Source organism: Lissotriton vulgaris, chromosome 3_2 (assembly GCF_964263255.1).
Source record: "Lissotriton vulgaris chromosome 3_2, aLisVul1.2, whole genome shotgun sequence".
NCBI lineage: Eukaryota > Metazoa > Chordata > Amphibia > Caudata > Salamandridae > Lissotriton > Lissotriton vulgaris.
The window spans coordinates 14,512,712-14,535,981 of NC_141690.1; positions in this window are offsets into that span (position 1 = coordinate 14,512,712).

The following is a 23,270-nucleotide window of genomic DNA, read 5'->3' on the forward strand; positions in this document are numbered from 1 at the left end:
GAAAGTAGGGGCCAGAGTTGAGAAGTTGGACCCGCCCCACTTTTTGCGTGAAAAGCGGGGGATCTGGAGAAGGGACTTGGAGGAAGACCGGAGATCTCTTACAGGGACATAGGGTTTAATAAGTGAAGTGATGAAAGCAGGGGCAGTGCCCTGACGGGCCTGAAAAACCATGCATCCGATCTTGAAAAGGGAGCGTTGTTTCACGGGGAGCCAGTGGAGCTCTTTCAGTAGGGGGGTGGAGTGGTGATAGCGTGGAAGGCCGTATACCAGCCGGGCCGCCTGGTTCTGGATAGTTTGGAGTCTACGCAGGCTGTACGCTGGAATACCATGATAGAGGGCGTTGGCGTAGTCCAAACGCGAAATTACCAGAGCGGCTATGATCACCTTTAGTGCCTGGGGGGAGAAGAAGCGGGAGACAGAGCGGATAGTACGGAGAGTGAGGAAACAGGAAGAGACCACGGAGCTGATTTGTGAGTGAAGAGTGAGCTGATTATTTATTTTAACACCCAGTGTTTTGACCGAGGTGGAGGGGGATGGTGCCGGGCCGAGAGAGGGGGGCCAGAAGAGAGAGTTCCAGGGGCTGGATGAACCACCAGTGAGAACCAGCTCGGTTTTATCCGGGTTCAGTTTAAGATGGTTGTGGTTCATCCAGTCCCTGATGAATGTCATGGTTGACTGGAAGTTAGAAACCGAGAGAGAAGAGGGAGACAGATCAAAGATGAGCTGGAGGTCATCCGCATAGTTGTAGACGGTGACCTCCAGCTGCTGGAGTGCATAGATAAGAGGAAAGATGTAGAGATTAAAGAGTAAGGGAGAAAGAGAAGAGCCCTGGGGAACACCGCAGGTGACAGGAAGAGGGGTGGAGGTGAAATCGCCTAGTCGGACCGCCTGGGTGCGGTCCCTCAGAAAGGAGGAGAGCCAGACCAGAGCTGATCCCCCGATGCCGGCCGCCTTGACACGGGCAAGTAGGATAGTATGGTCCACCGTGTCAAAGGCGGCGGAAAGATCAAGGAGGACCAGTGCCTGGTGGTTGTTGTCATCCATACCCTTTCTGAGGTTGTCTAAGACTGAGACTATGACCGATTCGGTCGAATGCCTAGGGCGAAATCCTGCCTGGTGGGAAGCCAGCCCCCCATTCGCCTCGATGTGAGCGCTCAGTACCGCGGTGACATGGCGTTCCATCACCTTGCCCAAGAAGGGCAGCAGGGAGATGGGGCGAAAGTTGGCCGAGATGGAAGGGTCCGCGCCGGGTTTCTTCAGCAGGGGCACTATAGTGGCTGCCTTTAGTGCAGGGGTCACAACACCCTGTGCCAAGGAGCTGTTAAGGAAGGCAATAGGGGGATCGGGGCAGCTAGAGTAGATTTGCTGTAAGATGCGTGCGGGGCAGACGTCTGCCAGAGACCCCGACTTCACTCTGGGAAGTATCGCCAGAAAGGATTCCTGAGTGAGGGGAGGGATAAGGGTGAGAGGATTTAGGACGATGGGGGAGGAGGGATCGACAAAAGCAGACGAGGGTAATGGGATGTTACTCTTGATAGTTGTGATTTTGTCCAGGAAATAGTTATTGAGTTGGTCGCAGAGAAGCTGAGAGGAAGGGATTTGGGGCGAGGTTCGGTCCGAAAATGCCAGGTCATTTACAATGCCAAAGATTACCCTGGGTTTGTTGTCGGCAGATGTTATTTTAGTGGAAAAGTAGTCGGTTTTTGCAGCCAAGATTGCTGATTTATATTTAGCCAGTGATGCAAGGAAGTGGGTTTTTGACAAGGGGCTGTAATCTTTCCTCCACTGCCTCTCCGCCCTTCGGGCGCTCAGTTTAAGTTCTTTTAGGTGGTCGTTAAACCATCTATTGGAGTCCTTGAGTCGGCGGATGGAAATGCGACGTAGGGCAGCCACTGAGTCGCAACCTCCAGCCAGACAGGTGTTAATGGCCTTGGCTTGAGAGGCAGATGATAGGCCAGCAAAGGTGGGGGTGGAGTTGCGGAGCAGGGAGGTCAAGGAGGGGAGATCCAGCCTGTTCCAGTTCCGCGCCCAGGTATTTTTGGCATGCGAGGTTTTGGATAATGGATTGTGGAGAATGGAGAAGGAGATGAGGGCATGATCGGACCAAGGGCATGGAGAGACAGCCACCGAGGCCAATGGGAGGTTGAGAGACCAGACCTGGTCGAGTGTGTGTCCATGAGAGTGAGTGGGGACCGTAATATGTGACACGAAGTTGAAGGATAATAAGGATTCTGTGAATTCTTTTGACGCGGGGCACTCGTGTGGGTCTGAGGGCCAGTAATTGAAATCCCCCAGCACCAGAACCGAGGCATAATTGACCACTAGATTGGCCAGTAGGTCTTGAAAAGCAGATAAAAAAGAGGGTGAGGGCTGGGGAGGGCGGTACATGAGAAGGCAAGTGATGGGAGGAGAGGAGAGGAGGGAGCGGACTACCAGAAAGTCAACAGGGAGCATAGAGGGAAAGGGAAGTGATTGAAAATGTAAATCTGACCTGGCGATTAAGGCAACCCCACCACCAGCCCTGCCCGCCGGACGGTCGGCGCGCAGGGCCACGTAAGAAGGGGGGAGGGTAGCCAAGAGAACGGGGAGGGAGGAGTCACAATACCAGGTTTCGGTCAGGAGCAGTAGGTCCGGTTTCTCTGAGTCGAGTAGGACGGACAGCTCGTGGTGGTGCTTGACCGCTGACCTGGTGTTGAGTAGGATAGCAGACAGTGCTGGGGTCGTGGGTTGGGGATCGGGGAGGGGGGGGCAGGGAGACGGGGGAACAAGTGGCGGGGAAAGCGGAGGTGTGGGGAGGGAAGGGGCAAGGCCTAGTGAGGAGACGAGTCTACGGACGGGATCCGGGAGTGGCCAGTGGCCTTGGAGGGCGAAGAGGTCCTTGGAGGAATAGGACAAGTTTTTGGCATGGTGTTGTGCCCCTGGCCCCGTCCGGCCGCGGACGGGCGCAGACGGGCTTGACTTATGCGCGACTTCGGCGCGAAGTCGGCGCTCCCGCTGCGCTCGTCCGCTGCGCGTTCTAAAGTGGCACATTAATATGGGTGGCCGCAAGGGCGGAAAGGGGGCGTGGCCTGAAGGTGGGCGTGGCCAGCCGGCAGGAGGGCGTCGCGTGAGCGATTGATCCGCTGCACGGAGCCCTCGAGGTGCAAACAAGCAAGTAGCAGCAGGTAGGGTTTTAAAAACACACAGAGATACACAATCCTAAAAGAGCGTCTCCCGGCTTTCCGCCTCAGGAGATGTGAGCCCAGAGAGCGCTCGAGAGCTGGCGCTTAAAAGGGCGGAAAGGGGGCGTGGCCTGAAGGTGGGCGTGGCCAGCCGGCAGGAGGGCGTCGCGTGAGCGATTGATCCGCTGCACGGAGCCCTCGAGGTGCAAACAAGCAAGTAGCAGCAGGTAGGGTTTTAAAAACACACAGAGATACACAATCCTAAAAGAGCGTCTCCCGGCTTTCCGCCTCAGGAGATGTGAGCCCAGAGAGCGCTCGAGAGCTGGCGCTTAAAAGGGCGGAAAGGGGGCGTGGCCTGAAGGTGGGCGTGGCCAGCCGGCAGGAGGGCGTCGCGTGAGCGATTGATCCGCTGCACGGAGCCCTCGAGGTGCAAACAAGCAAGTAGCAACCTCACTCAGCCAGCCACTAGCCAACTCCCCACCCAAGAACAACCCAAATGGACCAGAAATCTCACTCAGATCAACATGACTGACCTGGAAGAATAAGTCACCTCTCTCCTCACTTCCTCCTCGGTTGGTCTATCTGCAACAGAACTCACTGACCACTACAACACATCCCTGTCATCTATTCTTGATCAGATAGCACCTCTGAAACTAAAAACCCCCAGGAACATCCCATCCAGATCCTGGTTCAATACGGACATCAATAATGAAAGGAGACAGCTTAGAGCCACAGAAAGACTCTGGAGTAACAACCCCTCTGCTAGCCTTCTCGAACAACTCAAAGCAGCTCGAAGGAATAACAAAAAACACATCTATAATGAAAAAAACAACTTCTTCTTCTCCGCCCTGGGCAATGCAAAAAACAGGCTCAACAAACCATTTAAAATCACCAAGCAACAAACCACTAAGCCCCCCACACCCATCACCCAGGCCTCCAAGGAACTCTGCGAAAACTTTGCCATCTTCTTTGAAGAAAAAATCACCAAGATTGAACGCTCGCTAGACACCAGCAATGATCCCACCAGCGAAAGCCTGCCCCCAGCTCCTATAGAAAGCACATGCCTACACCGCACAACTACTTGGAAGGCCTTCACTCCCATCATGGAAGCCGAGATTATCAAGCTAATCTCCACTTCCAAACCCGCTTCTCACCTCGTGGACGCTATAGCAACTAAACTGACCAAAAATCTCAAACTCTCCATAGCCCTTTTCTGGAACAGAATCATCAACAGCTCCCTGCAATCCGGCATTATACCTGATTGCCTTAAAGTTGGCCAAGTCACGCCACTACTATAAAAAACAGGCCTTGACTGCATAGACCTGAACAACTTCAGACCCGTCTCCTATCTCCCCTTCCTATACAAAATCCTTGAGAAATGCGTCCTCACAGCTAACTCAACACATGGACAACATCAACCTTCTTGACCCCCACCAATCGAGGTTCAGAAAAGGTTTCAGCACTGAGACGGCTATCCCCAATATCACAGACGACATCCACCAGTCACTAGACTCTGGTCAATGCTGCCTTCTCATTCTCCTTGACCTATCAGCAGCCTTTGACACAGTAGATCACCAACTTCTCATCAAGGCCATACAAGAAAGGGTTGGTGCCGATGAAAAGGTCCTCCGCAGGTTCACCTCTTTCCTCTAGAACCGCTCGCAAAAGATGATAATCTAAAACTTTACCTCTGACCTCCACCCCGTCAGCAGAGGTGTACCCCAAGGCTCAGTGATCTCACCACAACTGTTCAACATATGCATGGAACCCTTCACCACCATTCTTAAAAAGGCGAATCCAAAACAGCCGCAAGATCGTTTGCTGGAACCACACCTAAAATTTGGAACTCCATCGCAGCAGACATCAGAACTCTCCCTTCCTTCACAAAATCCCAAAAACACTTAAAACCCTCCTGAACTGCGCCCTCCCGAATAGATAGCCACGCTATCCCTGACGCCGGTGCTCTCTGACTATACACTGTTCACATCCTCCTCAGCCCGCCTCAAGACTAATGTGCATAATATTAAGCTGCCTCACGATCTTTGGTCTACCTCAATTTAGCATTCAACAAGGCTACCTCAAGACTCTACCAATACCTCTAGAAGCCTCAGCACTCTTGGACTGCCGAGCTTCTTCAGTCTACCTCAATTTAGCATTCAACAAGGCTACCTCAGAAATCTACCACTAACTCTAGAACCCTCAGCACTCTTGGACTGCCGAACTTTTTGTTCAAGACTGTTCTAATATGTTTTACAATGTTATGAAGCACTCCGATACCCCCGGGCCGGGTCAGCGCTATATAAAACTCCATAAATAAAATAAATAAAATAAAATAAAGAGTACTACTATTAGACAGGCTTAGGGGGTCATTAGGATGACGGGCGGACTTAGTCCACCCACCATCCCATCGGGGGAAGGGACCAACCGCCATAAGTGTGGGGGTCCTGTTGGGAGTATTAGGATGCGCCCACCACAGTGACGGGCGCATCATGCATGTTTTACATTGTGGCGGGCGGTGCTCTCAGCACCGCCCGCCACAATGCTAAAAATGCTTGTGATGCATTTGCATACACAAAGCAGCAGGCACCGCGCAGTGCCTGCCGCATTATGTATGCAAATGCAGGGGGGTACCACAGCTGGCGTTTACCATGGGGGCCCGCAGGGGGCCCCCAAAGTGAAGACCGCCTGCCTTTCCGTGCCGGCATTGCCGCAACGGAAAAGCATCTCCCACAGCCAATGCTAATATGATTGGCAGTGTCTGATAGACACCGCCACCATATGAACCGTTCCGCCCCGGCCGCAAGGCAGCTGGGGCGGAAAAGCGGCGGACGGTCTTTCCGTTCGCTGTAGACCCCCCAGCCATACTAATATGGCGGGGGGGTCATTCCGGGATGGATGGCAGGCGGTTCGCCCCCGCCAGGCCGGCGGTGGCTACCGCCGGCCAGGTGGGGACAAACCGCCGCCATCCTAATGGGCCCCTAAGTCTCTACCCACATGTTTACAAGATTTGATTGGGCCGAATTTGTGTGTTTTTACATAAAAGAATGCTTGTATTGCACTTTTTGGTTTGTGGCAAAGTTCAATACACTCAGTCAACACAACAGGACTGAGTTGGTTGTGGTGGCAACCCAATGATCATGGCTAAATGCCTGATCAGTTTATCATTGAATGTAATGATTTAAGCTGGTGGTCCGATGTAGTTATCGTGAAAAGGATATGTTAAAGTCAACAGACACTGTGGATTGATATTCCTCTGTAGTAAAACCTATTTTGTTACATGGAGTCTCACAGATTTCTGTAGTAGGGGTAGGTTTTGGTGTTAACTGCCTCCTGTGACAGTGAATATAGAAGATTTAATCTCTGAAAATCCTTGTTAGTTCCTCTTAGGAGAGATATTATTTTGTTTAGCTGACTGTATTTTTGTATCCCCTTTTAATTCCGTGTCTGTGTGCCTAATGGTTGCCTTGTGGAAAAGCTTACTCTTAAAACAGTATGCCTGAGTTGGTTGTGGTGACAAGCTATTTGTTACATGTAATCTCACAGATTACAGTAGTAGGCAAGGGTTTCGCTCACCCAATCTGACAAACCCAGGGGGTTTTCACTGAGAAGATTCGTCTTCGGTCCTATTGAGAGGGCTTGTATATTGTTTTGCAAACTGTATTTTTCCACATTTTTGTAATTTTATAGATGTACACAGGATGGTTACATGTCAATGTGAACTTGAATAGGTCTGTGTTGGTTAGATGTAAAGCTAAAGGTAAAGGGTAAAGGCCCTATTGTTTCTTTGGGAATCATGCCAGATTACATAGGATTGGTGAACTGTTACTGCACTGTTCTTAAACCTGTAGTCAGCTATTATTTTACATGGAATCTTCAAGATTACCATAGTAGGCAAGGGTTTTATTGGTGAGGATCCACCCGCACAAATGTGGGTTAGAAGATATGCACTACGATTATCCTCATTAGGCTCATGTAAGAGAAATAGTATTTTGCTTTACCAACTGTAATTTTGGATACATTTGTAATTTTATGACGCTTTGTCTGATGTGAGAAGGTTTACCCTAAGTACAGTAGGGTTTAGTTGGTTATGGTGACAAGCCAATATTGACAGCTATAGGCCTGGTTGGTGCGAATGGAAAAATTCCACCAAAAGCTATTAATCTGGTCTGTTTATTATGAAAAGTCATGACAAAGACACTAGGTCTGACTTTTGTATTAAAATCATTTATTAAAACTAAACAGTAAATTGTTATCCTATTGTGCTACAGGCTATTGAGAAGTAATGTGTTACATGTAATCTTACAGATTACCATAATGGGCAAGGGTTTTGGTGTTAGTCACCCACTCTGACAAACCCTGGGAGTAGAAGATTTTCACTGTATTGATTATGTTAGGCCCTATTGAAAGGGTTTATATATTAGTTTGTCAACTGTAGTTATGTTAATATTTGTAATTTTAGAATTGTATGGATGATAGTTGCCAGTTTATATGCACTTCAGTTGGCCTATGTTGGATATAGTGTCAAAACAATGGTAAAGGCTGATTGCCTTATCATTTCACTAAGAAAATGTACATTAGAGTCCTTAGATCTAATGTGTTTATAATGATACTGTTGTAGGGATTCTGCTGGCAAAGCAGAACTGAGCCTTGGGAAGACATAACATCAGAATGTAGGGACTGGGTCTCTCTACAATGTCAGCATCTGTAGGCCCAAATCCTGGCTAGCTCACAGTACTCACCTGAACTCCTAACTTTCCCAGAGTAACTGGTGATCATGCATGTCCACAGTAAGCAAAAGAAAGGCACAAAGATATAGATATATATTTTGACAGTCCTCTTTATTACACTAAGGAGACGACGCTGTGCATGATTCCGAATATTTATTCAGTCAGCCACCATCGTATATATATATATATTCACTGAAAAAACCATAGGTTATAGACCATATATAGTTAGGAATTCGCATTTACAAAACCTTATTTTACTCACACAAAACCATTGAAATTCCATATATAGTTAGTTGCACTAACTATATATCGCGCACCCGCAATCCACTGCTGATGATGTCACATATTACATCATTCATGACATGGTCAGTGACATCACTGATGACATCACTGATGACATCTCAAATGACATCACTGATGACATCTCAAACGACATCACTGATGACATCACTGATGACATCTCATTTGACATTACTGATCACATCACTGATGATATCATTCATGTGATAATACGATGAACCTCTTCAGACTCTAATATAACCTTAGATACAATCAGTGTAAACAGACACTCACAGACTGTCACTCATCCATGGAGTTACTCACACACCTAGTCAGTCATGCAAAGAATCAATCACACCTCCATTTCCTCAACTATACAGTTATACAAACTTTACTTATTCAAACATATACTAACACATATTTACTCTCTTATACAATCCCTGATACAAGTTCACAATGATCCATACAGCCACTCACACATTCACTGGCTCTTATGCACAGTTATTTATATATGTCAACTCTCACATGTACTGTGTTTTACGTATGTACTTACTTTGACATGTAGCACTGAGATATCCATTCACTCACCAATACACTCATGCACACAGTCAACCGCCCATACAGCTGTTTCCACATGCACTTTTGAAACCATACATCTAGGGAATCAACTGCTCACACATCTATGCACAGAGTCATACACCTCCCAGCCACCCACACACACACTCAGTCTCCCATACAAATACTTGGGCAACCAATCAATAACCCATATAGTTACTCATATAGCTACTTATCAACACATGCAACAGTTTACAGAACAACAGACATAATGATGCACAAATTAAGACAGTTTAGTCACTAACCCATGCACTCAGTGAGACACATTTAATCACTCACTCATACAGTCAGTCATGCACCTACTAAATCCTTCATCCAGACACTTATACATCCACTCATTCTTCAATATGTAAGACATATTTTAACTTTACAGAAACATACAGTCACTGGATGTTGTCATCAGTGATGTCATCAGTGATGTCATTTGAGATGTCATCAGTGATGTCATCAGTGATGTCACTGACCATGTCATGAATGATGTAATATGTGACATCATCAGCAGTGGATTGCGGGTGCGCGATATATAGTTAGTGCAACTAACTATATATGGAATTTCAATGGTTTTGTGTGAGTAAAATAAGGTTTTGTAAATGCGAATTCCTAACTATATATGGTCTATAACCTATGGTTTTTTCAGTGAATTTTCAAGGTTTTGTAAATGCTAATTCCTAACTATATATGGTCTATAACCTATGGTTTTTTCAGTGAATTTTCAAGGTTTTGTAAATGCTAATTCCTAACTATATATGGTCTATAACCTATGGTTTTTTCAGTGAATATATATATATACATACATATATAAACATATATCATCTGTATATCTATATAAATACAAACATAAATGCATGCATACATATACTTATATGCATACAGATGCATGTTATTTACATGAAAGTTGAAAAAACACTAATAAAAGCAAAGCTAAAAAGCCACCTCATTACAAACAGAATGGCTTTAACTTAAACGAGGGCGAGATCTATTGCATTTTCAATGCTTGTTTACTTTGGTTCCATCAAGAAGGCATTCAGATGTGTCACACATTTGCCATAAATTATGAATGTAAACACTCTAGTTGCACATTAGATCACTAGTAAAGCTACTGCTCACCAGGGACGTCTGCTGCTGGTATTCAAAGTGCATGTTTCAGTCTGCATGTCAGAATTTTTTTAATGAAATAGAAGAGGATTTGAGAAGTCACTCAAAATGATCTCTAATTTTTCTTTCTGAAGCACTAATCATACTCTCTATGGCAAAATTAACCCCCTCATGTTGTTCCTTTTTAAATTGAGTGTTTTCAGACTTACCACTTCATTCCAATCAAGATGGCTTCTGGTGTGCCATACTTTTGTCATAAGTAAGACTGTTAGCGCTCTAGTTGTTCTTTAGAACACTCTGGGACATTCTGTCATTGGGCTATACTTGGGGTACATTTGGGTGATATTTGGGCTACATTTAGGCTCTTTTGTCTCTGGTGGCCATCTTGGGAGACTGTATGTCAGAATTTTTTTAATGAAATTGAAGAGGGTTTGAGAAGTCACTCAAAATGTGCCCTAATTTTTCTTTCTGCAGCACTAATCATAATTCATATGGCAAAATATACCCCCTCATTTTGTTCCTTTTTAAATTAAATGTTTTAAGAGTTACCACTTTATTCCAATCAAGATGGCTTCAGGTGTGCCATACCTTTGTAATAAGTAGGACTGTTAGCGCTCTAGTTGTTCTTTAGAACACTCTGGGACATTCTGTCATTGGGCTATACTTGGGCTACATCTGGGTGATATTTGGGCTACATTTGGGCTCTTTTGTCTCTGGTGGCCATTTTGGGATACTGCATGTCCGAATTTTTGAATGAAATAGAAGAGGATTTGAAAAGTCACTCAAAATGTGCCCTAATTTTTCATTCTGCAGCACTAATCATACTTTCTATGGCAAAATATACCCCCTCATGTTTCTTTTTAAATTAAATGTTTTAAGAGTTACCACTTTATTCCAATCAAGATGGCTTCAGGTGTGCCATACCTTTGTAATAAGTAGGACTGTTAGCGCTCTAGTTGTTCTTTAGAACACTCTGGGACATTCTGTCATTGGGCTATACTTGGGCTACATCTGGGTGATATTTGGGCTACATTTGGGCTCTTTTGTCTCTGGTGGCCATTTTGGGAGACTGCATGTCAGAATGTTTTAATGAAATAGAAAAGGATTTGAGAAGTCACTCAAACTGTGCCCTAATTTTTCATTCTGCAGCACTAATCATACTTTCTATGGCAAAATATACCCCCTCATGTTGTTTCTTTTTAAATTAAATGTTTTAAGAGTTACCACTTTATTCCAATCAAGATGGCTTCAGGTGTGCCATACCTTTGTAATAAGTAGGACTGTTAGCGCTCTAGTTGTTCTTTAGAACACTCTAGGAGGCTGCAGTAGAACACAAAGGAATCAACTGACAGTCTCTGTCCTTGTTGGATGTACATGTTTAACTGAGAATGTCAGACTTCATTTTCACATGACTGAGAAAGATAATGTGAATTTACAGAAAATATGCTTTCAGTTTAGCTTATAGATGCCCTTCCAAACCACTGTGGGAAAATCATGAGATATTAGTTTTCTTTCAAACAATATTCATGATATCACAGCAGAAGGTTTTTTCACATGGTAAAATCACCTTAGAACCCACCACAATTCCTAAAACGAGTATGGTACCATCAACAAATGATTTATAATGTAACTAAAGTCCTAAAACCCTCTATTAACTACAATGCTTTTTAATGAGGTGCTATCATGTATATTGGTCCCAAGATGGCTGCCAACACTTCTTGGATGAAGTGCTGACAGCCAATCAGATCAGATGTGTGGTTAGGCTCCGCCCAGATATATATCTTTTTTTGAACCTAAATTACTCAAAATCCACTGGAGCACATATATTGAGACCTAGCAAAGGCACATCGGGCTAACAGTCCCTACAATGTTGCCAAGTTTCGTGCAAATCCATTCAGCCGTTCGAGCTAAAAGTGAGGCCAACCGCCCTATGGAAATTAACATGGGAAAAACGTGTTTTGGGACCCCCCTTTTTTCTCGGCCCCCCTTCATGAAACCCCCCCAAATTGTCAGGGGCTGCTCAGAAACAAAATGTTCCATTTTCCTGAAAATTTCAGCCAATTCCGTCCACAAACGCCAAAGTTATTAGACATAGAATTTTCAAAAATCTCATAGAGAAAAAATCCTAACTATATATACCTACTGGCGACCGCCAGTAGGTAATATATATATATATATATATATATATATATATATATATATATATATATATATATATATATATATATATATATATATATATATATATATATATATATATATATATATATATATATATATATATTCACTGAAAAAACCATAGGTTATAGACCATATATAGTTAGGAATTAGCATTTACAAAACCTTGAAAATTCACTGAAAAAACCATAGGTTTTAGACCATATATAGTTAGGGATTAGCATTTACAAAACCTTAATTTACTCGCACAAAACCATTGAAATTCGCATATATAGTTAGTTGCACTAACTATATATCGCGCACCCGCAATCCACTGCTGATGATGTCACATATTACATCATTCATGACATGGTCAGGGACATCACTGATGACATCACTGATGACATCTCAAATGACATCACTGCTGACATCACTGATGACATCTCAAATGATATCACTGATGACATCACTGATGACATCTCATTTGACATTACTGATCACATCACTGATGATATCATTTATGTGATAATACAATGAACATCTTCAGACTCTAATATAACCTTAGATACAATCAGTCTAAACAGACACTCACAGACTGTCACTGATCCATGGAGTTACTCACACACCTAGTCAGTCATGCAAAGAATCAATCACACCTCCATTTTCTCAACTATACAGTTATACACACCTTACTTATTCAAACATATACTAACACATATTTACTCTCTTATACAATCCCTGATACATGTTCACAATGATCCATACAGCCACTCACACATTCACTGGCTCTTATGCACAGTTATTTATATATGTCAACTCTCACATGTACTGTGTTTTACATATGTACTTACTTTGACATGTAGCACTGAGAAATCCATTCAATCACCAATACACTCATGCAGACATGTCAACCGCCCATACAGCTGTTTCCACATGCACTTTTGAACCCATACATATAGTGAATCAACTACTCACACATCTATGCACAGAGTCACACACCTCCCAGCCACTCACACACACACTCAGTCTCCCATACAAATACTTGGGCAACCAATCAATAACCCATATAGTTACTCATATAGCTACTGATCAACACATGCAGCAGTTTACAGAACAACAGAAATAATGATGCACAAATTAAGACAGTTTAGTCACTAACCCATGCACTCAGTGAGACACATTAAATCACTCACTCATACAGTCAGTCATGCACCTACTAAATCCTTCATCCAGACACTTATACATCCACTCATTCTTCAATATGTAAGACATATTTTAACTTTACAGAAACATACAGTCACTGGGTGTTGTCATCAGTGATGTCATCAGTGATGTCATTTGAGATGTCATCAGTGATGTCATCAGTGATGTCACTGACCATGTCATGAATGATGTAATATGTGACATCATCAGCAGTGGATTGCGGGTGCGCGATATATAGTTAGTTCAACTAACTATATATGCGAATTTCAATGGTTTTGTGCGAGTAAATTAAGGTTTTGTAAATGCTAATCCCTAACTCTATATGGTCTAAAACCTATGTTTTTTTCAGTGAATTTTCAAGGTTTTGTAAATGCTAATTCCTAACTATATATGGTCTATAACCTATGTTTTTTTCAGTGAATTTCAATGGTTTTTTAATAGCAAATATCAAAAGCTGTAAAATGTCAAGTACGTGGTAGGTAAAAACATTTTCGTATTTATGCACGCTGATGTGCTTTGAACGCTGCCCCTCCCCCCCTCCTCTTTTCTTTTAGGAGTATTCTCTCTTTGCAGATAGTGAAGGGTAGGAAACACAGGCCTTTGCCCCCGTTGTAATCCGTCGTGCCTGCTTCCCTCTCCATTTGATTGATTGTTAGCCTAGCATTTATTGTTTTGGAATTGGTTCTCTTTGGTTCATTCTCTGTGTACAAACAAGCACAGAGTCGCAATACTCTGTTTAGTCTTTGCAGATAGTGAAAAATCGTTAAAAAAACAAATGGAATCAAGCAAAATCAGTAGGCCACTAATGGGATCTCTTTTTGACCTCGCTAAAATAGAAACATTATGAACAACCCCTCCTGACAAATACGAAACTAGTGAGAGGAACTGAGCTCGACACCATGATAGCTACAAGACAGCTCGGCTCCGCCGCCCACCCCACCCAAAATAACGACAAACACTATGCAAATATTATAAATATATACAACACACCAGCAAAGTAACAGGGTAAAACGTTTTATTAAATAACTATTTACATGGCAGCCTGCTGCAACATCGATCCAAACAAGCCTTTGTATTTTGGGCTCAAAATAAACCATCAATAGTAAGATTTTCATAGGTGAGTGTAGGTTCATGGTTTTCCATCCACAGACTAAAAGCCTGGAGTGGGAGTGAAAGAACAATAACTAGGTAAGAAGGAAGGCAGAGGTTGTGGGAAAGACTCTGGATATGGTATGTTACTTGGTCCCTGAGATGCTTCGATGTCACTGCCTTGCACAAATGGCATAAGTACTGGATGTTGGGTGCCATAGTTAAGGGTTCCGAGCAGCGCTTGTAACACTGTCTGAAGCTTATTTGCACCTGCTGCAGCTTCACTATTCTCAAAGTAAATGGGGGCTGTTTGTGGACCTGACTTCATTGGAAAACAATGTGATGCGGTGCCTCCCTGAACCACTTGACGGAGGCCCCCGAGATAATTGCGCCTGCTCCACACCTTGTCCCACAATCCGTTTGATCTGAAGACACGTCCTGCGGTGCCCTGGTCCGACCATCACATATACCTGCGCCAGGAGACGGCGTGGGGTGCAGTAGAAGGGAGAGGCGGTGCGAACGAGCCTCCCCCACCTCCCCATGTGGAGGTTTCTCAGCTACACCCCAGCGCTTCACTCGACCAGCTGACTTGCGCCCGCTCTTGCGACACAGTGCCTCGCTCGGCCAGCTGAATTGCGCCTGCTCTTGCTATTACAACGTCTCACCCGCCATCCAACGGAATTGCACCCAATCTTGCGATACAGTGACAGGCGGCTGCTACAGAGCTCACGAAACGGCGGTCGGCTCCACAGACTTGGGCCTGGCCTGCAAAGATGGCTCTGGGCAACCGTGGAACTCGGACGCTTGACTGCTAGGGCATGGGCCCCATTCCCAAAAGAGTCCCCTCAGCCTTGAAGATTCTACAACAGTCACCGGGACCCCCGACTCCCGTAGACTTCCGGTGAGGAGCGACTGCCATGATTGCTCGCGGACTGGCCACGACGTAGCCACGAGATGGTGGTGCTCTCATGCTGACGCCAGCTTCAGTCTAAAACATCCAGAAACACTGTAGACTACCAATTCGATCAGTTCCGGTGGAACCCCAACGTGACCCGGTAGAGAAGAACTTGCCCTTCCCCTCTTTGACTGATGGTTATTGTTGCCTGTCCCTTCTCTTGTCATTTAACAGAACTTTTTGGACTGCTGAAAGGGGTTGTGTTCCGACCGCTGGTTGGTGGAGACATTTTGACTATATTCTGGACCTGCGTTGTCGCGTAATGCGTCATATGACGCGCCACGTTAGCGCACCCGGAAGTGCTCCGGTGCGTGAGGCGCAGCTTCCCGGAAACGATCCAGAGCGCGGCGCGCAGCGCGTAATGTAAGCATAACAGGTCATGTGACTTGTTAATAAAACTTTACATTGGTTCATTTTACTTTTGTTATTCTAATGATGAAAGGCTTGGTCATATGACCTAAAAATAACACTTTTCATTGCTTTCGAACATTTTTTCCCAAATGATGAAAGCCCCACCTTTTTTTTTCTCACTCTGACTTGTAAAGCAAAGGACCCAGATGCATTTACAGTTTATCACTAACAATGTTCCAGGCTAATGTATTTTCCCGGGAAATTTACAACTGTCCTGCAAGTAAAATATTCCTATTTCGAGAAAAAGGGCGTTTCTTTGTCCCATGAGGGAGCCATTGAACAAAAGAGGCTCGGCCTTCTGTCTTAGTCGCTGATAGGCGTGAATATCGGATTCTTATCGATCACTTTATGTTGCAGGAGTGGAAAACACAACAGCCCTTGACCATTTATCTTTACTGCGTTCCTGCGTATTATACGTTTTAACCTTCATGTAATCGGGCTGCTTTATTTCACTTGCCTTTTACTGATTCGAAAACAGTGGCTATTATTCAAAACTTTACCAATCTAGGTACTACTACCATGTTTTGTTTTAAAAACCTTTATTGTGAAAATGTCAGTATACAAATACGGGCCTATAACCACGTGGGCCGGCCACGGAGCAAACTGGAATCGTATATGATGAGGGGACATTTACACTGTAGAAGAACGTAACGGGCGACCCATTAGGTTGCAAGAACTAAGGTGTCTAACAGTTGCGGAATCGGTGGACGTACATTTTATAATTAAAGTACGACAGGGCCAGTTACAATAAAATTATCTAGATATACATTTGCGGGCAAGTACCATGGGTGACGTTAATTCGAACTTTCAATAGTACAGTAATCAATAACACATCAGAACTTAATATCAATAGGGATGTCCAAATGTTCAATCAGTACTCGTCCCCGCCCACCATGTGCTTCAAAACTGCATACGTATCTCGTGATATCAAGGTTGGGCAACCAGTACACAACAAGGAGTTACGAGTCCCATTTATACCGGCGCCTTTTTGGGCAAGGCCGGGCAGGTCCAGGATATAGTAAAAATGTCTCCACCAACCAGCGGTCGGACCAGAACCCCTTTTGGCAGTCCAAAAAGGTTCCGTTAAATGACAACAGAAGAGATAGGCAACAAGAACAATCAGTCAAAATAGGGGACGCTTTCGTGAATGGGGCCCATGCCCTAGCAGGCAAGCGTCCGAGTTCCAAGGTGTCCCAGGACCATTTTAGTGGACCAGGCCCAAATCCAAAGAGCCGGCCGCCATTTTGAGAGTCTTGTTGCAGCCGCCTTTCGCTGCACCGCAAGAGTAAGCGCAATTCAGCTGGATGATGGGCGAGACGCTGTAGCCGCAAGAGCGGGCGCAACTCAGCTGGATGGCGGGTGAGGCACTGTACCGCAAGAGCGGGAGAAACTCAGCTGGATGGAGGGTGAGGCACTGTGCAGCAAGAGTGACCGCAACTCAGCTGGACGGCGAGTGAAACGCTAAGAGGCGCCCCACTGCAGATGAGGTGCCTCCACCTGGGGAGGTGGGAGAGGCCCGTTTGCGCCGCCCCCCCCCCCGGGCACCCCACGCCGTCTTTCGGCGCAGCATTGTAGGATGGCCACACCAGTGAAACTTGCTGGACACCACCTCGGTGCCATCCGGATCTCGGCGCGTTGTGCTACCTTCGGCCTACTGTAGCAGCAAGTGCGGGCGCAACTCAACTGGACGGCGAGTGAAACGGTAAGAGGCGCCGCACTGCAGATGAGGTGCCTCCACCTGGGGAGGCGGGAGAGGCCAGTTCGCACCGCCTCCCCCCCCCCCCGGGCACCCTACGCCGACTTTCGGTGCAGCATTGTAGGATGGCCACACCAGTGCAACTTGCTGGACACCACCTCGGTGCCATCCGGATCTCGGCGCGTTGTGCTGCCTTCGGCCTATTCGCACATCGGTCCGCTACTGACGCCGCCTCACAGGCCAACGGATTTTGTAGGCTTTTTATAGCCCAAAGCCGCATAACAGGTCATGTGACTTGTTTATAAAACTTTTCATTGGTTCATTTTACTTTTGGTTTCCTAATGATGGAAGGCTTGATCATATGACCTAAAAATAACACTTTTCATTGGATTGAAACATTTTTTTTTCCCAAATGATGAAAGCCCCACCTTTTTTTTCTCACTCGGCAATCCAAAAAGGTTCCGTTAGATAACAACAGAGGGGACAGGCAACAAGAACCATCAGTCAAAAGAGGGGAGGGCAAGTTCTTCCCTACCGGGTCACGTTGGGGCTCCACCGGAAGTCATCGAATTTGTAGTCTACAGTGTTTCTGGATGTTTTAGACTGAAGCTGGCGTCAGCATGAGAGCACCACCATCTTGTGGCTCCGTCGTGGCCATTCCGCAAGCAATCATGGCAGCCGCTCCCCACCGGAAGCCTGCAGGAGTCGGGGGCCCGATGACTTTTGTAGAATCTTCAAGGCTGAGGGGACGCTTTCGAGAATGGGGCCCATGCCCTAGCAGGCAAATGTCTGAGTTCAAATGTGTCCCAGGGCCATTTTAGTGGATCAGGCCCAAATCCGAAGAGCCGGCCGCAATTTTAAGAGTCCTGTGGCAGCTGCCTATCGCTGCACCGCAAGAGTGGGCGCAATTCAACTGGATGGTGGGCGAGACGCTGTAGCCGCAAGAGCGGGCGGTAAACAGCTGAATGGCGGATGAGGCACAGTTCAGCAAAAGCGGGCGGAAAACCGCTGAATGGCAACTGAAACGGTAAAGGGGCGCCCCATTGCAGCAGAGGAGCCTCCACCTTGGGAGGCCCGTTCACGCCGCCTCCCCCCTCCCCCGGGGCGCCCCACGCCGTTTTTCGGCGCAGCATTGTAGGATGCCAAGACCAGTGCGGCAAGTAAAGGACATTACCTAGGTGCCGTCCAGATCTCAGCGCGTTGTGCTGCCTTCCGACTATTCGCACAACAGACCGCTACTGACGCCACCTCACAGCAGACCATTGTTGCTTTGTTTTAAAAAAAATTTTTAGCGTGTTTACTTTGTTGGAGCGTTGTATATATTTATAAGTTATTAAAGTGTTATAATCCTACTACTTTGTTGGAGTGATATATATTTTTAATGTGACACATAATTGTGAAGACTTTGATGTACAAAAACGCATCCCTGGAATCTTCCGCTTCAGGCTCGGTCCCACACACCCTCTCAGTGAGAATCCCCTCCCCAATCACAATACAGGATCGTTATCAGATAGTAGGAACGCGTGTGGTGTGACGGATCTCATGAGGTGGGGGCCTTGATCTACTGTAACTCCTTTGAAGAGGGATGATTCTTTACAGTTGGGGCCATAAACTACATCCGCAGGGCTAGGTGAAAGCCTGGGACCGGCCTGGACAATCGGACACAGAGGAAGAGGAGTGTCAGCAGAGGGTGCGGTAGTGAATAGGGTGAAAGGGAGGTGTCGGGCGGGCACAGGGTGTGATTCTGAGGGAAGAGCAGCGCAGATGGGGGGAGGTTTATGGCCCGTGCATGAGAGAGAGAGCGGGGGTGACCAGTGCGTGGGGGTGATGCTTGCGAGGGTGGGGAGCCATGCTGAGGATCGGCGGCGTGCAGAGAGTGGGTCTGGTCAAGGCATCTAAAATGGCTGCCGTGCACGACAAAAGTGTGGCATTGGAAAAAAGGCAAGATGGCGCAGACAATGTTTATCAATACGGATTAATTTATAACAATTATTTTTAACAATATATTTACTCGCAGTGTCAAAATGGTGGTCAACACTTCCTTATTTCCTTCGAATCGAACGTTAACAGACGTCACGCAGCAAAAAAAAACTTGAAAGACAAGTATTAACATATATGAGCATCCTCAGCCACCCTCAGAAAACATAGGGGGTCAGGATACGTCTCCCATACCCCCTTATACCCACTTCTCACATTGTTTTTCCTCCATCTTGTAATTTAATTAAAACGAAACACAAAATGGCGAATTCCCGTTTCGCGACCCGGTTCAGTTTTCTACTGATTCTGCCACTGACAGGCTGGTTTCAATATCCCTGACGTGGTCCTGAATACTGGAGTAGCCACAAGACAAGACTCTGAGTCCCCCAATCTGCACATACTGGAGCCGGAGGGGTGACTCCTAGCCACATCCCCAGGCTCAGTAATGAGTGTGGAGGTTGTCTGCCTCAGCCAATCCAGGCAATGTTGAAACAGCAAGAGCAGCATCTGGATTAATTTAAAGACGCTGTATTATATGGGTTGGAAGGAGACTCTCTCTCTCCTTTTCTTGCGGCAAGAAGAGAGACAGGCTGTGAGGCCGCAAGCATTGATTTATCAAAGAGGTTCTTCGTGCTTCCTTCCACACAGGTTAGTTGTTTAACTTTTCAGGAAATTAAACAAATGGCGGGCGAAGTAAGTGTGACCCCCTTGGAATTACACATGATATTATTCTCTTCTGGCATATTTGCTTTCGACGTTGGGCATTTCCCAAAACTAGAATCAAATGCAAAATTATTTTTTAATCATAGTTGTTTCAACTTGTTACAACTATGAATAAAAAAAATCTTCAACCCTAGATGAGGGCACACTGAGCCAGGAACATACGCACTCTCCACCACGCCTGCTGATCATCTCAAAGATGAAGAATGGATCTAACTTGCTTTCCTTTTTTTATACTGTTTTTAAATTTTATCTTGGGTCGGGATGATCATATCATCTTACAGAGTTAAATCACATATTAATACATATCTTATCCCTCTTTAATTAACAAAAAGAAAGAAAAAAACACAAAAACCATGACAGATAAATATTCATAAAGCAGAGATCAGTTGCCTTCATCTACCACAGTCAGCCCACCAATTTTTTTAATGTTATAAATTACATTCATTGTAGTTTAAACCAAAAACTTAACCACTTTTGTAACTCATCTGTATCCATGTGCCTTAGTTATTGCCATTTCACACTCATAAATTTGTCGTATTGACCAGAATTCAGCAGTTCTAGGTGATACTACATCCACCCATACCCTCACAGTGCATAAGCGCGCACTAGCTGTGATAATTGACGTCAAAGACTTAAGACTATGGTTGTCGCCCCTCTGTAAGCCAGTTAATTTCTCCTTGTTATTTAAGTAAAAGTTCAGCCCCATCTGTGTAGATAGCAGTTGGAATATACTTTCCACGAATTCTTTTAGAGCTGGACATCCAATAAACATATGTACAATGTCTGCTGCATAAAGGTTACATTTTGGGCAATATACATGTGATGAATTCATAGAGAATGTCCATTTGGAAATATGTCCAGTGTATATTAAAGAATATATACTGTTTTAAATTGTTGCATTGCGAGATTAACATATATAATTGCCTGATCAAGTATTTCCTGTCCCTCTTGTATTCTGATCCCGTTACTGTAATTGCTGGCTCCATTTGGCTGCTATATGCGCACTATCATCTTCACCGTGCTACATAAACTCCCGGTACAACATACCTATGTCGCATTTTGAAGACTGATACAGCAATTTTTAAACTCGAGAGATCTCTTGATCCTTGTTAAATTCACATTTGTGAATGAGATAATCACTGACCTGGAGATATTAAAAAAATTATCTTTTTGGTAAGCCAAATATTTCCTGTAATGCAGCAAAGGATCCTACTCCCTGGCTATCATATAAGTGTCCCACATTTTGTAGTCCTCTAACCCACAGGATTGCCCCACATTGTCATGAAAAGATATTGGGGAATAGTGGATTACCCAATAATGGAGTAAGTGCATAAATAGTTGGCAAAGAGAATTTAATACATATTTCCCACCAAACTTGAACTACATCCCGAAACACAATAAATCTTAATCTTCTAAAAAATAGTTAGGATCTTTTAGCGTATGCATTCCATACCTGATATCTGGTCCTAGTGTTAATTGGTAGCCAACTGTGCGCATACTGAAATTATCCCCAATCAATAAGCCCTAAATTCGGCTCATGAATGCAGCCCAAAAATAAAATTAAAAATCCGGCAATTTCAATCCCCCCTGCCCATATGGCAATTTCAAGTATCTAGCAGCCCGTCTAGCTTTCCTATAACCCCATGAAAAACTCCCTATACCCCCATCAAGTTGCCTAAAAAACCCATTAGGTACCCTCAGCGGTATAGAGCAATAAAGATAAAGAAACTTAGGTAAACTATACATTTTTTATGATATTACATCTACCCCACATACTCGGAGGAAGTCGGTGCCATTGCAGTAACTTGACATTGACTATCTTTAGCAGCGGCTAGTAATTGAGAGCGACTATACTTTCCACTTTACTACTTAGCCCAACCCCCAAATAAGAGGCCGTATCGGTGACTCCCATAACTGGCGCAGATAGAGTGGGTGTTTCAAAGTTAAGAATTGTTTGAGTTTTCAATAGATTTAACTTGTATCCGGAAAATGCCCCAAATATTTCTCCTTCCTCAGATATACAGTTCATAGCAGTACATGGGTTGGTAGCATATGCTGCGATATCATCTGCATATGCCTTAGCCTTAGTGGCTGAATGTTCTGGTTCAACATCAAATGTTTGAAAAAGGGTTCACTATAAAGTGTGAACAATAATGAGAATAACGGTTATCCCTGTTGCGTCCCCCTATATTTAAAAAATAAAGAGGAGAATTAGCCACTCAATAAAATGTTGGCCCTTTGTCCATTGTATAATTTCTGCACTAGCACTACATACTGATCACTAATGCAGAAGGCTCCCATGGTCACCCAGAGTTCCTCCCAGGTGACTCTATCAAAGGCCTTCTCTGCGTCCAGCATTATCTTTCCCATTTGTTCTTGCATTTTGCCAGAGACATAAAATGCAGATATAGCAGTCTTTATGTGTGCCGTTGTGTCTCATCCAGACACAAACCCATGCTGTTGTTTAAAAACTAACTCATGCATGAAAGGGGCAAGTCCCATAGCTAAGATTTTTGAAAATATCTTTGCATCTGCATTTATCAAGGATATTGGGCGATAAGACTCTCTATCTTCCGGATAAGAGAAACAGCAATGTTCGTCAATCCCCATAATAATGGATCTTCTCCACCGCTGTATATATGTTATGTTATGTGTTCTTATATAGCGCACAGCTGCCTGAGCGAAGAGGCCTATCAATTGGCGAGTGAGTGGGTCGAAAAAACCCAACATGGGCCTTAGTCCCCGGAGTAGGCCAAAACAGGTGCCTGACACCTTTTTAGTATACTCCTGGAACCCAAGTGTGGAATCGAGCCAGACCCCAAGAATTTTCATCACAGACTTCGGAATGGGGGCACTGCCATGGGTCACCGGCCACCATTGCGAACTCCAAAGCCCTTATCTCTCCCCATCAACAACACTTCTGACTTATTAGCGTTAAGTTGAAGGCAGTTGGTGCTCATTCATTGCGCGACCACCGCCAGACCACTCCTAAATTTGGCAGCGCCCCGCATAGGATTATCAGAGAGGGCCACTACCAGCTGCGTATCATCAGCATACGAGGCCATGGTCAGGCCATGGTCTCTTGCCACCACAGCCAGAGGTTGAACTTACAGGTTGAACAGTATGGGGCTCAAGGCCGAGCCCTGAGGGACCCCCTGCTTAATGGGATGGGTGTGGGAGAG